The sequence below is a fragment of the Rhinoderma darwinii genome, chromosome 10 (genome assembly GCF_050947455.1).
Source record: "Rhinoderma darwinii isolate aRhiDar2 chromosome 10, aRhiDar2.hap1, whole genome shotgun sequence".
In the NCBI taxonomy this organism is placed as follows: domain Eukaryota; kingdom Metazoa; phylum Chordata; class Amphibia; order Anura; family Rhinodermatidae; genus Rhinoderma; species Rhinoderma darwinii.
Genome location: NC_134696.1, coordinates 30830252 through 30845946, shown reverse-complemented (window position 1 = coordinate 30845946; position 15695 = coordinate 30830252).

The window sequence follows — 15695 nt, the reverse complement described above, 5'->3', positions numbered from 1 at the left end:
ATGTATAAAAAGTTGTACATTAGCAGAAAATGTCCAGATAAACTCGGGAAAATTTGGTCCAGGTGGTTAGAGACTCTTGACACTGCGGTTTAATGGTCACTTGAGAGTGACGGAGATGGGTGGGTGTGGGGGGGGAGTTCGGAGCACAAGGATGGCTGTGAGTGAATGTTAGTTTTGATTCAGTCAGGCTTTCGGAGATAGTAAACCTGTACATTTTGTTACTGTCATAAAATGCATATGCTCCGAGTTGACATTTCTATATGGTGCTAATGCCTTTCTGAATGTCTTTCATTTTGTATGGTTTGTATATTGGTACGTGTTTTGTACAACAAAAGTTTTGAAAATAAAGCCTTTAAAAAAAAAAAAATATAGAAATGACAATTCATTGTCCTAGACCACCACACCAGGGACCACCATGGATGTACCCTGTACAAATGCATATAAAAGCAGCTATCAGTCACTTTATGTGGGGGCTGGAAACAGGACTAACAGGCTAAAGGCCCTTTTAAGGCCCATTTACAAGTCCCAATCATCGGCCGAATGAGTGTTCTTACGAACGTTCGTTCCTGATTATTGCCCCATGTAAAAAGTTCAGATGGTCGCATTGTTTATACAGCCTATAAAATCATTGTTGTCAGCAGCACATCTCACCGTGTAAACAGGGGATGTGCTGCCAACAACTATGTAAACTCATAGAAATCGAACGATCGTATTAACGATTGTTCGTCCCTATGTGGTGAAGCATCGGCCCGTGTAAAAGGGCCTGTTAACAAGAGCCAATTCACTTGTTATATCGCTCTGTCCGTGTATTCCATCCTTTACATGATCGGACGAACGAGCGTTCATATGAATGGTCATTCCCGATCATTAGCCTGTGTAGACAGTGCAGCGCTCAGCCAACGAACAAGCAAACGCTCGCTCAGCTGATCACATCTTTTATGTGGCCAAAAAAAAATGGTCGCTAGTCAGCAGCGCTTCTCCCCGTGTAAACAGGGAGAAGCGCTGCCGACAAGATGCAGATGTATGGGGACGAACAATGGTATTAACAATCGCTCATCCCCATACATTCCTATCATTACCTCATGTAAATGGATATAAACAAGCGCAGATCTACAATCATAATCGTTGAGCGCCCGCGTGTTACCAGCCGGGAAATCTGCCCGTCTAAAATATCAGTACTGGCCGTGCTTAAACAGCTATTTACATGTTAACGCTAAATCAAATCATAGAAAATATTTAAAGTTTACTGTTACACCAATTATAAGAAGGATTTCACCACACTACAGTTACACATTGCAGTTCCCAGCATGTTGTATTTTAGGGATTTTCCTTCATGGGAAGAAGTAAATGTAAATCCTGGTAATACTGAGTCACCCGCCATATGTTTTGACCTGTTTGCAGTCAAAAAATAATTTCAATAATTTAGTTTATACAAGCAAAAGTTTCTCCAATGTATTGTGTTAAAATCCTGACGTCTCTAACTTTTTGTTATCATATTGCTTAAGAAATGCCTCTAGTGGCGGAAACGTTGCCCTATTATGTATTCATGCCAGGATTAATGGATTCAAGTCTTTGTTTATCGCATAAAGCTGGAGTCGGTGCCTTGGTTATCTAATATTGCTCTGAGGGAGATCCAATTAAAACTGAACCTTTGTGATTGGGAAATACCAGATGTTAGATAAAGCACACATATTTGGCAACGCTATACACAAATGGCACAAATTTTATTTGTTAAACCAAATATATTAGATAACAAAATGGAAACAGCAAAGAAAAATATATTATATTCTTATTCCTGCCTTTACTGGCTCCAACCTGGTACAATAAGAACCCCCAAAAAATATTTTCTTCTAGAATGCAACATTTATTTAGGTCAAATTTATTTTTGATCCAGGATGAAGCGACCCTCCGATCATGAAGGTTGTCTTATTGACAACGCCTTTTTTAAAGGAGCCATTGTGAGGATCAGTTGATCGCCTCAGGTATGGCTCCTGGAACACCCCGACAAACAGTTGACTTTGAAGGTTAGTCTCGGCCAGTTGAACATTTCCCCCCCAGCTGTGACTGCTGCAGGCAAAATGTAGTATGACTTGGTGGCTATTCAAATGAATTGTTATCCATCTAATACATGGATGACTTAAGTCCTCCATAATGGGAGTCGCTCTTACAGATTCCCCACTACGACGTCTATATGCCCTAATAGGCAGAGAAGAAGGGGAGGAGAACTGTTGTAGGGCTGCAATGACCTTCATTTATATGTATAATGTAATTCTTAAATAAATTCACCAATCTGAAGGTTCATATAAAACAATATTATGACTCTCCTCTTTATCTTTCCTTTAAAGAGAAAACTGTCAGGGATTATGGTATTTGGGGGTGCTGCATGCAGCGTTGGACTGGGGTTCCTTGGGCCCACCAGAGGAGATGATTCTTAGGGCCCTCCATCTATAAAGAACATGTACATGTCCACTTCATTTCATCATAGTCCTTGTTGTTATCATTGTACACACAGGACATATCATCAATCAAGTATAATAGGTAATTTGTGAATCATCCCATAAGAAATAGACCCCAGTGGCAAGTTATTTCTCCAAATGGGGTTATCTTCTGCTGGACCTTTAAGGCCCATTATTCTATTAGTGCCTGGGCCCACCGGAGGATCCTCTGGTTCCCTGTTGGGCCAGTCCAACCCTGGCTGCATGGTTCTGCTTTTTGAGCACTGCTTGGCGATTTTATTTCGTACTATATAGTAATATTATTGGGGCAGTGCAGTTTTATGTAAGCCCTATCTAGCACTATCATTTGAGCATTGTATTGCAGTATTATTTGGTCACCATATGGCAGCATAATTTGGGCATTGTATTGTATTTCTACACAGTGTTCCAAATTATTATGCACATTGGATTTAAGTGTCATAAACATTTAATTATTAGTTTTTCAATTAAACTCATGGATGGTATTGCGTCTTAGGGCTCTTTGGATCATTGTAATCAATCTCAGACACCTGTGATAATTAGTTTGCCAGGTGTGCCCAATCAAAGGAAAACTACTTAAGAAGGACGTTCCACATTATTAAGCAGGCCACAGGTTTCAAGCAATATGGGAAAGAAAAAGGATCTCTCTGCTGCCGAAAAGCGTGAAATAGTGCAATACCTTGGACAAGGTACGAAAACATTGGATATTTCAAGAAAACTTAAGCGTGATCATCGTACTGTGAAAAGATTTGTGGCTGATTCAGAGCAGAGACGGGTCCGTTCAGATAAAGGCATAATGAGGAAGGTTTCTGCCAGACAAATTAATAGGATTAGGAGAGCAGCTGCTAAAATGCCATTGCAAAGCAGCAAACAGGTATTTGAAGCCGCTGGTGCATAAAGCTATTATTCGGCCACCCCTAAACAATGCTCACAAGCAGAAACGGTTGCAGTGGGCTCAGAAATACATGAAGACTAATTTTCAAACCGTGTTGTTTACTGATGAGTGCTGCGCAACACTGGATGGTCCAGATGGATGGAGTAGTGGATGGTTGGTGAATGGCCACCATGTCCCAACAAGGCTGCAATGTCAGCAAGGAGGTGGTGGAGTCATGTTTTGGGCTGGAATCATGGGGAGAGAGCTGGTTGGCCCCTTTAGGGTCCCTGACGGTGTGAAAATGACCTCTGCAAAGTATGTAGAGTTTATGACTGACCACTTTCTTCCGTGGTACAAAAAGAAGAACCATGCCTTCCGTAGCAAAATTATCTTCATGCATGACCATCTCATGCTGCAAAGAATACCTCTGTGTCATTGGCTGCTATGGGCATAAAAGGAGAGAAACTCATGGTGTGGCCCCCATGTTCCCCTGATCTCAACTATATTGAGAACCTTTGGAGCATCCTCAAGCAAAATATCTATGAGGGTGGGAGGCAGTTCACATCAAAACAGAAGCTCTGGGAGGTTATTCTGACATCCTGCAAAGATATTCTAGCAGAAACTGTCCAAATACTCACAAATTCAATGGATGCAAGAATTGTGAAGGTGATATCAAAGAACATGTTAACATGTAACTTGGCCTGCTAAGTTTTTTTTGTTTGAAAGAGCTTTTGGTTTCTGTAAATATGACCTCCTGATGCTGCAAATTCAACAAATTACCATTTTAGTTCTCTTTACAACCTTTAAAATGTTTTGATCTCTGTTGTGTATAATAATGTGAAACAGTGCATTGTGAGTTTTTTACTTCTAAAAATAAACCTGTTATCATTAGGAGATTTGTTCAATACAATTTGCATTATACTCCAATTTGCATTGATGGCTTGAAGATTATACTGACTGTCATTTGCATTGACTATTTAGGAAAATCACCATTCTCCCGATAGGGGGGAAGTTCCAGGGAATGTGAATATGTCATTGAATTGTCTATGTTGAGAAAACCATTTAAAGCAAATTTGTGTATACCCATCTATGCCATTTTTAATATGACATATGCCTCATTTTTCCTCATTGGATGAGGCCAAAACGACAAAGTTTGCCCTAATATATTTATACATTACACTGCTAAATTCACATACACGGCTATTTGGATGCACATAGCTGACACTTAAAGAGGCTCTGTCACCACATTATAAGTGCCCTATCTCCTACATAATCTGATCGGCACTGTAATGTAGGTGACAGCAGTGTTTTTTATTTAGAAAAACGATCTATTTTCACCAAGTTACGACCTATTTTAGCTTTATGCTAATGATTTTCTTAATGCCCAACTGGGCGTGTTTTTACTTTTGACCAAGTGGGCGTTGTACACAGGAGTGTATGACGCTGACCAATCAGTGACCAATCAGCGTCATACACTTCTCTCCATTCATGTAATCAGCACAGCCTGCGCTGTCACTTACACCCACATAAACGTTACTGAAGTGTCTTGACAGTGAATAGACATCACCTCCAGCCAGGACGCGATGTCTATTTACAATCCCGACACTTCGCTAACGTTTGTGCGTGACTTACAGCACAGCGAGATCACGTTGTGCTGTCATTTACAGTGTGATCTCGCGAGATTACCCTTGCTGTGCTGTAAGTCACACACAAACATTACTGAAGTATCAGGATTGTGAATAGACATCCCGTCCTGGCAGGAGGTGATGTCTAGTCACTGTCAGGACACTTCAGTAACGTTAATGTGGGTGTAAGTGACAGCACACGCTGTGCTGATTACATGAATGGAGAGAAGTGTATGACGCTGATTGGTCTCTGATAGGTCAGTGTCATACACTTCTCCTCACAACGCCCACATGGTCAAAATTAAAAACACGCCCAGTTGGGCATTAAAAAAGTAATTAGCATAAAGCTAAAACAGGTCGTAACTTGGTGAAAATAGATCGTTTTTCTAAATAAAAAAACACTGCTGTCACCTACATTATAGCGCCCATCTCATTATGTAGAACATAAGGCACTTATAATGTCGTGACAGAGCCTCTTTAACCCCTTAATGACCAGCCTATTTTAGACCTTAATGACCAAGCCATTTTTTGCTTTTTTCCATCGTCTCATTCTAAGAGCTATAACGTCTATATTTTTGCGTCGACATAGCTGTATAAGGTCTTGTTTTTTGCGGGACAAGATGTGATTTTTAATAGCACCATTTTAGGGTACATAGAATTCATTGATTAACTTTTATTTACTTTTTTGGGGGGAATAGAAAAAAAACTGCAATTTCGTCACACTTTTTTGCGTCCTAAATTTACGCCGTTTACCATGTGGTATAAATAACACAAAAACTTTATTCAGCGGGTTGTTGCGATTGCAACGATACCAAATTGATATAGATTTTGTATGTTTTACTACTTTTACACAGTTAAAACACTTTTTTTTCAAAATTATTTGTTTTTGTGTCTCCATATTTGAAGAGCCATAACTTTTTTATTTTTTCGCCTATGCAGTTTTTTTTTTTTGCGGAACGACTTGTAGTTTTTATTGGTACAATATTTGAGTAGATGCGACTTTTTGATCACTTTTTATTCCATTTTTTTTATAGCAGGATTCAAAGAAAACAGCAATGCATTGTTTTTTATTTTATTTTTTATGACGTTTAACGTGCGAGTTAAATGATGTAATAACTTTATAGATGGGGTTGTTACGGATGCGGCGATACCAAATATGTGTAACTTTTTTACTTTATTTTGTTTTTTATTAATAAACCAGTTTATAAGGGGAAAAAGTGGGTTTTTAATTGTATTTTTTTTTCACTTTTTTTTTTCACATTCTATGAAACTTTTTTTTCACTTTTTTACTAGTCCCACTAGGGGACTTCACTATGCGATTATCCGATTGCATTTATAATACACTGCAAGACTTTTGTATTGCAGTGTATTATGCAGCTGAGAGCAGGGAGATTTAACGGCTCCCTGCTCTGTTTATTAATTCCGATGCAGCGCCGTAAAAAGGCTATTGCATCGGAATAAAGCCCGTTAGTGGCCGCCGTAAAAACACTATGGGGCGGTCACTAACGGGTTAAAGCAGCATACATGGATCTGACAATATAAACAAGCCCAGATACACTTTCAGCCAAAGTCCTTGAGATAAGCCCTAGGGACCAAATTTTTGACAGCAGTAATGTTGCAGTAATTATAGTGTATTTAAAGGGGTTGTCTGTAATGCTTCATTTCCCCTGTGGTGGCGCTGCAGGGGTGAAGACTTGCATCCTGTTACCAGCTTATTTTTTTTAGTAGTCTTCTAACAAATAGGGGTTGTCAAAAGCAGACAATCCCTTTAAGTAACGAGAAGGGAAGGAGTATACAGTGAAGGAAATAAGTATTTGATCCCTTGCTGATTTTGTAAGTTTGCCCACTGTAAAAGTCATGAACAGTCTAGAATTTTTAGGCTAGGTTAATTTTACCAGTGAGAGATAGATTATATTTTTTTTAAAAACTGAAAATCACATAGTCAAAATTATATATATTTATTTGCATTGTGCACAGCGAAATAAGTATTTGATCCCCTACCAACCATTAAGAGTTCAGCCTCCTCCAGACCAGTTACACGCTCCAAATCAACTTGGTGCCTGCATTAAAGACAGCTGTCTTACATGGTCACCTGTATAAAAGACTCCTGTCCACAGACTCAATTAATCAGTCTGACTCTAACCTCTACAACATGGGCAAGACCAAAGAGCTTTCTAAGGATGTCAGGGACAAGATCATAGACCTGCACAAGGCTGGAATGGGCTACAAAACCATAAGTAAGACGCTGGGTGAGAAGGAGACAACTGTTGGTGCAATAGTAAGAAAATGGAAGACATACAAAATGACTGTCAATCGACATCGATCTGGGGCTCCATGCAAAATCTCACCTCGTGGGGTATCCTTGATCCTGAAGAAGGTGAGAGCTCAGCCGAAAACTACACGGGGGGACTTGTTAATGATCTCAAGGCAGCTGGGACCACAGTCACCAAGAAAACCATTGGTAACACATTACGCCGTAATGGATTAAAATCCTGCAGTGCCCGCAAGGTCCCCCTGCTCAAGAAGGCACATGTACAGGCCCGTCTGAAGTTTGCAAATGAACATCTGGATGATTCTGAGAGTGATTGGGAGAAGGTGCTGTGGTCAGATGAGACTAAAATTGAGCTCTTTGGCATTAACTCAACTCGCCGTGTTTGGAGGAAGAGAAATGCTGCCTATGACCCAAAGAACACCGTCCCCACTGTCAAGCATAGAGGTGGAAACATTAAGTTTTGGGGGTGTATCTCTGTTAAGGGCACAGGACTACTTCACTGCATCAATGGGAGAATGGATGGAGCCATGTACCGTCAAATCCTGAGTGACAACCTCCTTCCCTCCACCAGGACATTAAAAATGGCTCGGGCTGGGTCTTCCAGCACAACAATGACCCGAAACATACAGCCAAGGCAACAAAGGAGTGGCTCAAAAAGAAGCACATTAAGGTCATGGAGTGGCCTAGCCAGTCTCCAGACCTTAATCCCATCGAAAACTTATGGAGGGAGCTGAAGATCCGAGTTGCCAAGCGACAGCCTCGAAATCTTAATGATTTACAGATGATCTGCAAAGAGGAGTGGGCCAAAATTCCATCTAACATGTGTGCAAACCTCATCATCAACTACAAAAAACATCTGACTGCTGTGCTTGCCAACAAGGGTTTTGCCACCAAGTATTAAGTCTTGTTTGCCAAAGGGATCAAATACTTATTTCTCTGTGCACAATGCAAATAAATATATATAATGTTGACTATGTGATTTTCTGTTTTTTTTTTTAATATAATCTATCTCTCACTGGTAAAATTAACCTAGCCTAAAAATTCTAGACTGTTCATGTCTTTGACAGTGGGCAAACTTACAAAATCAGCAAGGGATCAAATACTTATTTCCTTCACTGTATGTATACACACATGACTTAGCAGGAGTCTAGATTATTGACGTTTCCTAGAAGGTCAGTGATAGTATTTCACAGAAGCAGGCGTCAGCACCTGCCTGCATACACGGCCTGGCTAAATCAATTCTCTGCAGCACTTTGGAAGAAAGGGTTTGAATTGCAGCGAGCTTCCTGCATATTGGACACATAAATTAATTGTCTATTAAAATAATTTGATGTACTTGTCGGTATGAAAATGAGAGACCGTACAACATAAATGTTAAATGAAACAATGATACTTGTGCACTGATGCTTTAGTTTCTTTACATTTTTTTCTTTTTAAATGGGGTTGTCTCAATAGTGACATATGTGAGTCTGCTCAAAGCACTCCTTGCAAACAATTAATTTTGCCTGGGGAAGCCTTGGCCAGTCAGGCACTTCCCCTGCAGCGGCCACTGCAGGAGAAATATAGTATTACGATGCGACCAATCAGATGAATGACTGTCCACAAAATATGTGGAAGGGTTGAGTCCGCCGGAGCAGGCGCTGCTTTTTCCATTCTGACTCCAAAGATCCTGTGTGCAGATGGGAGAAACTTCCAGAAGATCAACCATCACTGCAGCACTCCACCAATCTGGACTTTATGGCAGAGTGGTCAGAAAGAAGCCTCTTATCAGTAAAAGTCAAATGACAGCCCCCCTGGAGTGTGCAAAAAAGCACCTAAAGGACTCTCTGACTGTGAGAAACAAGATTCTGTGCTCTGATGAAACCAAGATTGAACTTTTTGACCTCAATTGTGACACTCTACGACCGTCTGACCCGAAAATCACGGCCGTGCACATGGCTACGGTCGTGTACATGAGGCCTATGCGTCATGTCTCGAGGAAACCAGGCACTGCTCATCACCTGTCCAATACCATCCCTACAGTGAAGCATCGTGGTGGCAGCATCATTCGGTGGGGGTTTTAGCGGCTGTCACGAAAGGTCTGTGGACCCACTGGGTCGTACCCCCTTGGCGGTAAGGCAGCTGGCCAACAGGGAGCAAGTGAGAGTCTATAGTTCTATAGGTACCTGTGGCAGCTCAGACAGCAGCAGGGCAGGCTCGGCTGGGACTAGGCAGCAGGTAGACGTCAGGCGAGGTGAAGAAGGTCAGACGTGGATGCAGCACGGCACGACTTTGGCACAGCTCTGTGCTAGACCGGGAATGTATGAAATCCTAGGAACAGGAACTGGAACAGGTAAAGGAACTGGAGCAGGGACTGGAACAGGTAAGACATTAGGAGGCAATCACGTAGACAAACTAGGGAACACAACAACGCTCAGGCATCGAACTAGGAGGCTGGAACCCTCTTATAGTCCAGGGTACTCATGGGTCAAAGTTCATCCACAATGTCCGGTGCCTGCGCTGCCCCTTTAAGAGCGGGCACGAGCGTGCGCGCGCACCCTACTGGATCCGGCTGAAGTGAGTGGACGCAAGCGCTGGCGTCTCCTGAGGAGGCTGGAGCCAGCGCTTGCCGACTCGTGGCTGCGGCTGTCAGGGGGAGATTGGAGCTGACGGCCCGCAGCCACGGACATTACAGCGGCTGGGACAGGGAGACTGGTCAGGGTTAAGGGAAAGATGAATGAAGCAAAGTACAGAGATATTTTTAATGAAAACCTGATCCAGAGTGCTGTGGACCTCAGACTGGCCCAAAGGTTCACTTTCCAACAAGACAATGACCCTAAACACACAGCCAAGACTACACATGAGTGGCTTAGGGACAACTCTGTGAATGTCCTTGAGTGGCCCAGCCAGAGCCTTGAACCCAATCGAACATCTCTGGAGAGACCTGAAAATGGCCGTCCACCGATGGTCCCCATCCAACCTGACAGAGCTTGAGAAGAATGGCTGAAAATCCCCAAATCCAGGTGTGCAAACCTTGTGGCATCATAGCCAAGAAGACTGGAGGCTGTTATCACTGCCAAAGGTGCTTCACCTAAGTACTGAGTAAAGGGTCTGAATCTTATGTCAATGCAATATTTTAGTTTTTACCTTTTCAATAAATTAGCAAAGAACTAACATTCTGTTTTCACTTTGTCATTATGGGGTATTGAGTGCAGAATAATTATTTTAGCACAAGATCTCAACATAACAAAATGTGAAAAAATTTAAAGGGTCAGAAGACTTTCCGAATGCATTGTAAAGGGGGGTCTTATTGCCATGTTTATCCTAATGCCTAATCCACTCAAAATCTGAAGTGACAGTAGCGTAGTTTTGTCTTAATACATGACTCCCCCACTTCATACAGAATGTAGAGGAAGCCGAGATCTGATGAATATGGGCAGTTTTACCACTTCACACCACTTTGTCAGACTGATTCATATCATTTATTGCAAAATGTTAGTCTCAGTATTACAACTGTGCATGAAGAACAAATACCACAAAGCCACAATCGCATTGTGCAGTGATCGTTGTGTTCTTATAACACAGTGCATTGTGAAACACAAGCGAGAAACACAAAGAAAGTCAACAAGGAAATATTTGATATGGGATTTGCTTGTCAGTCATCACAAATATTACACAATCTGCATTATGGGGAAGAGCATTTGAGTAGACTGAGGGTCATGCCCTTTTTTCTTTTTTTTACACAAAGAATGGCACCTTATTTTGAAGTCACAGTCACACAGTACACGCAGTACACCGTGGCGTTCCAGCCAGTCAGAAAGAGAACGTAACATGTGTTGTATTGTACTGTCTGTGTGTGCGGTGGAGAGAGGAGAGCGGGGCTTTTAAATTACAGGCCGCCCCTCTCCACCGCACACACAGACAGCACAATACCTCCGGGGGATCGCGAGCCACTCACGAAGTCCCGATTCCAACTGTATCTGCGTCCTCAGGACGCAGATACAGTTGAATTCAACGCTGAAGCATGGAGCTGACGGCTCCTTGCTCCAGCATTTACTCTGCCGTCAGCCATGAGCGGCTCGGCGCAGACAGGCACGATGTAGTGATGTCATCGCGCCTGTCTCGCCAAGTCACTCAGAGCACAGGCTAAAGGAGGAGAAGGATCTCCTCCACTTGTCATGGGAACGGGGCTAGTTAAATAATTATTTTATTATTTTTCTATGGGGGCATTATACTGGGTATGGGAGGGGGGCCGATATGGTGGCAGCTATGGGAGCATTATACTGTATGAGGGGCATTATACTGTATTGGGCAGCTATGGGTGGAATTATACTGTGGGGAAAGCTATGGGGAGCATTATACTGTGGGGGCAGCTGTGGGTGCATTATACTGTGGGGAAAGCTATGGGGAGCATTATACTGTGGGGGCAGCTATGGGGCATTATATTGTGGGGAAAGCTATGGGGGACCTTATACTGTGTGGGGGCAGCAATATACTGTATGGGGAAGCTATGGGGAGCATTATACTGTATGGGGCAGCTATGGGAAGCATTATACTGTGTGGGGGCAGCTATGGGGAGCATTATACTGTATGGGGCAGCTATGGGGGCATTATACTGTATGGGAAAGCTATGGGAGCATTATACTGTGTGGGGGCATTATACTGTGTGGGTGCATTATACTGTGGGGGCAGCTCAAGGGGGCTGTTGGGCAAATTCGCTGGGTATAGGCGCGCAGGGGTCTGGTGGTGTTGGAGGGGTAGGGGTGCCCAAGTTGAATTTTTGCACCAAAGCCCATGAGCCTTTAGCTATGCCCCTGGTATCAATTCACATGTGGCAGATTTGTTGCAAAAATTCCTGTGAACGAGGCCTGCAGAAATTCATGCACATGCTGCAGAAACCCCATTCAGATGTAATGAACAGATTCTCAGGGTGAGTGTATATTCACACAGTGCAGTTTTGGTGCAGTTTTTGAAGCCACAACCAGGTGTGGATTCAAAAAAAGGAGACATAGAATCTATCCTATATACTTTCACTCCCTTAACGATCCAATCCTAGTTGTGGTTTCAAAAACTGCATCAAAACTGCGCTGTGTGAATAAGGCCTTACAGGGTTGCTAGCCGACCAAAGGAACTATGTAGCCTGCAATACAATTGCATATGGCACAGTGTATTAAGAGCCAAAATCTACACGGTCGTGTGCATGAGGCCTATGGGTGTGTTTTTACACATCTGTGCCAAAAACGTGGATAAGGCTAGGGCTACACAGCGACTTTGGTCGTGCAAAAACAAGTCGCACACAAGTTATGAGACCAAATTGTTTGCGACTTGCTGTTGTACGAGTATTTTAGTTTGTGATTTGGTTTCGAGTATTAAGAGATTCAGGCTTCGCGATATCTAAAGGACACCCAAAAAATGAAAATTGGCAACAAGTCGCAAATTAATTGCAGTTGCACCCGACTTACATTAAAGTCTATGCAGGCAAGGGTGCATGCGACTTGTGAACAAATATCCACGTTTGCATTTTCAGTAATTTTCATGTTGCGGCCGCTTTAAGTTGCGTGTCATAATGTGACCACATTCACAATTACTTGTGATGTCGCATTGCGATCTTCATGTCACATGACCAAAGTTGCCATGTAGCCCTCGTCTTATGCATCGCTTTCAGGTTACAATCAGTGGATGCATTTTCTTTTGTTTTAGAGTATGTTTACACGGACTGATTTCAGGCATATTTCGGGGGGTTTACGCCTCGAAAAACGCCTGAAAAAACGGAAGCATAACGCCTCCAAACATCTGCCCATTGATTTCAATGGGAAAAACGGCGTTCTGTTCCGACTGGGCATTTTTTTGTGCCTCGTTTCCAAAAATGTCACGTAAAAAGATGCCCGCGAAAAAGAGGTGCATGTCACTTCTTGGGACGTTTTTGGAGCCATTTTTCATTGACTCGGTACAAAAACATCTCCAAAAACAGCCGTGAAAAACGCGACTTTGATTAAAAAACATCTAAAAATCAGGGGCTGTTTTCCCTTGAACACAGCTCTGTATTTTCAGACGTTTTTGGTTAAGCGTGTGCACATACCCTTAGGGTATGAGCACACACAAAATAAAAAACGTCTCAAAATGCGGAGCTGTGTTCAAGGGAAAACAGCCCCTGAATTTCAACCGTTTTTTATGCATCAAGCGTTTTTTTATGCGTTTTTTACGCCCGTTTTTAGAGTTTTCTATTGAGACAATGAAAAACGGCTCTAAACACGGCTCAAGAAGTGACATGCACTTATTTTTTACGGGGAGCCGTTTTTACAAATGGCCACATAAATAAATGCCCCGTGGGAACGAATGGGCAGATGTTTGGAGGCGTTCAGCCCCCCCGTATCTTCCCCCCGTGGTTACGTCCCGAAAAACGGCTGAAAATGAGCAGTGTGAAAATACCCTTACACAAGGGCGTATAGCTGTAGGGGGTTCTGAGGGAGCATTCACGCTTGGGCCCTGGTGCCTGTCTGCCACATGAGAAAACACCAGTATTAGGGCTCGTCCACACGTAGCAGAATTGCTGCCTTGTTTCCGTCCGGAATTGCGTAAAATAACACAACAGAATACAGTAGCAGCAAACTGGATGACATTTAACAAGTCACATCCACATGATGCGTAAATATTCTGCGCAGAAATTGACCTGCGGTGCGTATTTTTCGGGCCGCAGCATGTCAATTCCTGCTGCGGAAAGTGGACTGAATTGCTGCATTTTTCGGAGATGTCACCATCTCCCAACATTATGAAACGCAGCAAAATACGCACCATTTTCTGCAGTAAAAAAATGCAGGAAATGGTGCGTTTTTGCTGCCGCAGAAAGTCTGCTATATTCAATAGAATTGCTGCAGAAGTGTGTGTGTGTGTGTGTGTGTGTGTGTGTGTGTGTGTGCGTGCGTGCGTGCGTGCGTGCGTGCGTGCGTGCGTGCGTGTAGGGGTTACAGATTTTGCATTGGGGCCCAGAAGATTCAAGTTAAACCACGGCACGTGCCATTTTCCATAGAAATTCTAGGAATATTTAATTGAACTGCTTCTTTAACCCCTTAACAACCATAGTATTTCAGTCCTAAATTACCAGGCACCTTTTTGCAATTTTGCAAATATGGTTCAACGACCTTAAAGGAGTTTTCCTATCTAGGACATTTGCGTCATATCTATAGGATATGCTATAAATGTCTCATAGATGCAGGTCCCACACTTATCTCTAGAACGGGTCCACTGACCCTGTTCCTACCTGGTCCCGCTCCTACTTCTCCCTGCCCACTGACTGATGAACGGAAACAGCCAAGTTCGCTGAGTGAATGGGCATCAGTAAGTGGCTGGGGAGCAGCGAGAGTCAGACAAGGTAGGACAGGGGTTGGGGGCCCCATTCTAGAGATAGGTGCGGGTTCCAGAAGTGCCCAAGATGGGAACTTTTTTTATTTTATTTATTATAATACCAAAATAATAATATAGGATAGGCCATCAATATTTGATCGGTGGGAGTCCGATCTTTGGGACACCTGCCGATCAACACAATGAAGGGTATGCAGAGCCGCACTGACCGAACATTGATGTTAAGTCTAAGGGTATGTTCACACGCAGACGTAAAATATGACTGAAATTACGGAGATGTTTTCAGGCGAAAACAGCTCCTGAATTTCAGACGTAATTGCAAGTACTCGCGTTTTTCGCGGCGTCCATTACGGACGTAATTGGAGCTGTTTTTCAATGGAGTCAATGAAAAACGGCTCCAATTACGTCCCAAGAAGTGTCCTGCACTTCTTTGACGCGGGCGTCTTTTTACGCGCCGTCTTTTGACAGTGACGCATAAAATTACACCTCGTCTGAACAGAACATCGTAAGACCCATTGCAAGCAATGGGCAGATGTTTGTAGGCGTAATTGAGCCGTTTTTTCAGGCGTAATTCGAGGAGTAAAACGCCTGAATTACGCCTGAAAATAGGTCGTGTGAACCCAGCCTAAGAGAACCCCTTTGAATGGAAGAGTTTAAAGGGGTTTTCCAGGGACACTAAATTTTCTGCGCGGGCACGAGGCTGTGGACCAATAGGATGGTCTGTCTCCATAATAACGAACGAGTGTGTGTCGAAGCAAAAAAAACACTAGGCTGAAAAGCAGAACTTCCGGCCGGCCAGGGGTAGGGTGAATAGGAACAAATGTGTTCAGATTTTTGACAGAAGGCATATTAGGAAGTTGATTTACTTTTGACATAGAATATTAGTACATAAATTTGTATCCATTTATCCTTTAATAACAATTAAAGTTTTGGAGCGTCTTCAGCAATGAAAACTAGTTTCTGACTACAACCTAAGTCCATGCAATATTTATAAATTATCACAAAAAAAAACTATGTATCTGAATAGTTCCATTAGATGCTAGCTCTTGTGACTAGACCATATACTGACTACTCAGTATATAATAAGTACAGCAGCGTCATTATAATGTATG